The sequence below is a fragment of the Corapipo altera genome, unplaced genomic scaffold (assembly GCF_003945725.1).
Source record: "Corapipo altera isolate COAL_440 unplaced genomic scaffold, ASM394572v1 71, whole genome shotgun sequence".
Classification (NCBI taxonomy): Eukaryota; Metazoa; Chordata; class Aves; order Passeriformes; family Pipridae; genus Corapipo; species Corapipo altera.
The window spans coordinates 5772169-5776536 of NW_020884916.1; positions in this window are offsets into that span (position 1 = coordinate 5772169).

The following is a 4368-nucleotide window of genomic DNA, read 5'->3' on the forward strand; positions in this document are numbered from 1 at the left end:
TATCCAGCCCCAGCTTCCCTCTCTTTATTCCCCGAAAGCTTTCAGAGCCCGTGACGAGCTCGAGAGTTTCTGGAAGCGAAAGTTGGCTGCAAAAATTCCAGCCTGTGCCTGGGATCTGCCCAAACCGAGGCAAAGGCGTTTGTTTTGCAGCGGAATCAGTTTATTCTTCGAGCAGAGATAGAAATGATGCCTTTTGATTGAGGTGGATAATTACACGGCTTGAAGAGTAAATTACAGCTATCAAATACCCCAGTGAATATTCCCTTACAAATAGAGAGAGAGGAAAATGAAATTTTTTGGGTTTGCTGGCAATTTTGAAATAAAAACATTGTCTTTGATGGCGAGTGTTAACAATCCCTTTAAAATTCTTCTGCAACTGCTAAATTCAGATGGTGGTTTGTTGCAGACCAACCAGACTGTTCACTCTGATAGCTCTCAGCTACTTCTATTTTTTCTATTTTCAGGTTTTGTGTTTCTATGTGGCTTTTGGAAACATCTGCCCTCTCTTTAACATCTGATCTTTTCCGTGAAAAACATTAATAGCAAGTTTCAAACTATTTAAACCGCCCAAGTGGAGTAAAAATTTTTGTCATAGAAAGTAAATTGCTTGGCAGAAAAAGTTTTAGAGGAAAAAAAACCCCACCCTAAACCATCTATCTCCTGAATTAGTTAATACACAAAAATCTGAATTTCATTTCCACAAGCTGGAAAGATTTATAAACAGTGAATAAAGGGAAGGGGAATGTGGAGAAGAGCAGAAAAAGACAGGATTGAAGCTGGTGACTGAGCAGATCCATCTTCATCTTGCTCCTCTCCCTCCTGGATGACCCAAACACCTCACAGAAGGTGCTGTTACTCGTTTTTCTGGGACCACACACCAAACCAACCCTTTATTTTACCTGCAGGTAAAATATTTTACACAACAACTTGTGTTTCCTCTTAAATCTCAAGCTTTTAGGACCAGGCTGCAAAGCTCTGCTCCCCCAAAACCCCCCCCTCTGCCCACACTTTTGGGCTGTGGGACAGGAAGCTGAAGCTTCCCGTGCCTCAGTATCCCCAATAACACAAGAAGTGCCTTGCTGAGGGATTTAGTGAATGTTTTCCAGGTCTTTTTGCTTCAAAAGTCGTGCAGCAATCCCTCCCCTCTCCCCCTGTGCCTCCCTGCTGTGCCTTCAGCCTCCTTCCCCGGGTAATGAGAGCCAAGCGTCGCTCCGGGTGTCTCTGCATGCCTGGAAATGCCTGGGGCTTATTAGGACCAAAAAAAAGTCAATTTTCTTGTCTTCTCCTCCTCTCTGGCCCTCAGGAACAGACCCAAAGCTGGCAGTGATCCCCCCTTCCGAGCCACCTCGTCAGCAGCATCTTTGCACATCCCGAGGTGGGGAAGGCAAAGCAGCACTTCTGGGGTGCTTTAGCATCTCCTAATTTGCCCCGTGCCACCCTGGATCCCGGGAGAGGAGCTGTTTTGTTGTGTGCAGGCAGCACGTGTGGGGTCTGGGGGGACTCATTATCCCATTCCCGGGGGTTCCATGTGGGCTGAGGGGGACCCGTGGGATTGGCAGCCCCGGGGGCCTTCGGGGGCTGGATGGGAGGAGAGGAAACAAGGCAACAAAACACTGAGCTGGGAGTAAAGTGAATCCCATCTGAGCCGAGATCCTGGAATGGCAGCGGCTAAAACACAGCCCTGGGAATTTTGGTTGCTCCTTTGCTGGACCCAAACGCAGAATGAAGCCTCTGTTTTACCTGGAGCCACAACAGCCGGTGTTTCCTCCTAAATATCAACCTGTCAGGGCTAAAAGTTTGGTCCTGATGACCCCACAGCACATCCCTGGCTGTTGGTGCATCCCAGACCCACCAGCTCCTCTGTCACATCCCACTGCAAACCCACAGGATGGAATGGGAAAGGGAAAACCCGGAAAACCCCGAAAACCCCGAGTGCAGTCTTGGCACAGCCACTGGCTGCACTTCCAGAGCATTTTCCTGGAGAAAGACGGGCCTGGCATGTCCCAGGGGGGCTGATTTTTCCCTGAGGCGTGACAGACTCTGTCCTAGCACGGGTCAGAGAAAGCCCAACATTGATGGGTTTCATCTAATTCCAATTACGGTCATTAAAACTTTCACTCACATGAGCTGAGCCTTTCCGAAAGCCACAGAATGACAGGCCATTAGAGAGGGTTATTTATAGCAGGGCATGTTAATTTTACAGGATCACAGACCAGTGATTCAGTGCCTGGTGCTGCTGAAAGGAATCACTCACAGGAATAAGTGTGACCTGACAGAAAAGCTCCCAAATCCAGCCAGAGGCTCCCAGGAGGTCAAGGCTCGGCGTGTGGGTGGGTGACACTGAGATCCTGGGGTGGTCCACGGGTAGGGACCCACATGCTGAGTGATCAAATCATCCCTTTTAGCCCCAGTTTTTGGGGTGAACTGGTGGGTTGAGGCAGGGAGGGGTCGAGGAGATCCAGACAGAGGGGGGATTCGAGATCCAGGTGTTGGGCAGTGCTAAAGGGAAGAAGCTTCTTTCCCACAGTACCCCAGGTTTTTCCAGCCTGGTTTGGGAGCTGTGAAGAGCCTGGAACAGCCTCCTTCCTTTCCTGCTCTCTGCTCCGTGGCATTTTCTGAACTGCCAGGATGCCCAGCTCTGCAAAAGGACTCGGCTCAGCCTTCATCTGCCCCAGAAAAGGGCTCGGAGACACTTCGGATGAAAGAGGAGGGAGATGAGGGAGGAGGAGGAAAATACAAAAAAAAAATAAAATATAAAACCTCCTGCATTGTATTGAATCCCCTTGAATTTTAAAGTGCTGGAGGAATAGGAGTGGAAGAATAGGAGGAGTGGAGAGAGGGAGAAAGATTCTGGACAAAAGGAGTGTTTCATAGACATGGCAAAGGAAAGGCACAGATTGCTCCAGTCCTGGGTAGGACCCGATCCAGGTGGTGCTGGGAGACTTTTCCCACAGGTTTTGGTCAGAGTCCTGCTGAGGACACCGATCCAAAGCTGCCTGTGAAGTCCTTTCTTCTTCTACCAGTCCATGGTCACCCCAAACCAGGGACCAGCCTTGCTTGGGACAGCTGGAGGGTGGGGGTGGGAATGCTGAGGGCATGGACATGGACAGATGGAGCAGCTGCTCTGCTCCCCATGTCCTGCTGGGCACTGGGAACATCGAGGGGGGCACCATGTCCCAGTGTGGCTCCCTCCACCCAGCCCCACTCAGGGCTGTCCCTGTGCCCACGAGCCATGGAAGCATCCTGGGCAAAGTGTGGAGATTTTGACCCAAAATCCACGGGGAGAAGGAATAACAACCCACCTTCCAGAGTCCAGCAGGAAAGGGGGATTTTCCCCCAGGGGGATCCTCTCTGGTGGGTTGGGCTGGCAGTGCTTTCCCTCCCTGAGGTGGGGTGGCCCCTCCTGGCTGTGCAGCACAGAGATAACCCAGAGCCCAGGCTGAGGGAAGGACACTGTTTTCCAGCAATAAATATAATAAAGAGACCGTAATTGCCCTTCAGTTTGACTCTTGGGGTCCTCCAGGCCCACATCCCCGAGTCACCCATGGCACCTCCCTGGCAGACAGTGCTCACCCCCACGTTTTCCTGCCAGCCTCCCCCTGTGGGTGGTGTCGACCTCAGACAGAATTGGGCACAACCCAATTAAACCCGACCTCCTGGTGCCCTTCTCCTGCCCAGCCAGGGCACCTCAGCTCTGCCTGCCTGCCCAGCTCCCTGATTACAGTCCCCCTGGATACAGGGCTCTCTTTTCCTACCACACCTCCTGCAGCCCTGACCTCGGAGGCAATATGAAATAATCTGATAATCACAGCGATGAGAGCAATAATCATAATAATAAGCTGTGTTTTGGCCAGGGCACCTGTCACCTAGGCATGGAGTGGCAGTGACAACCAGCTATTACATACCTAGGCTAAGTGTAGTGGTGCCATGGCTGGTGTGAGGAGGAGAGTAGGAGAAATAGGAAAGCAAACCCCTTCTCTCTGACAGGAAAGGTTTTACAGGAGCAACAAGGCAAGGGTTTAACCACGAGCCCAATGAGCCAAAATCATAGAATGGTTTGGGTTGCAAGGAGACCTTGAAGATCATGTCTTTCCAACTCCCTGCCATGGGCAGGGACACCTTCCACCATCCCAGGTTGCTCCAAGCCCCATCCAACCCAGCCTTGGATACTCCCAGGGCTGGGTAATCCCAAATCATGTGGTTTAAGTGAATCCCCTCGACTTGACGGTTGGACTTGGTCTTAAAGGTCTTTCCAACCCTAACAATTCCATGTTTCTATGACTTAGCTCCAGGTGTCACAGAGACTGTAGCTTATGTTAATATTAAAATACTGCTTTAGCAATTTATGAACATTATCTGGAGAGCGAA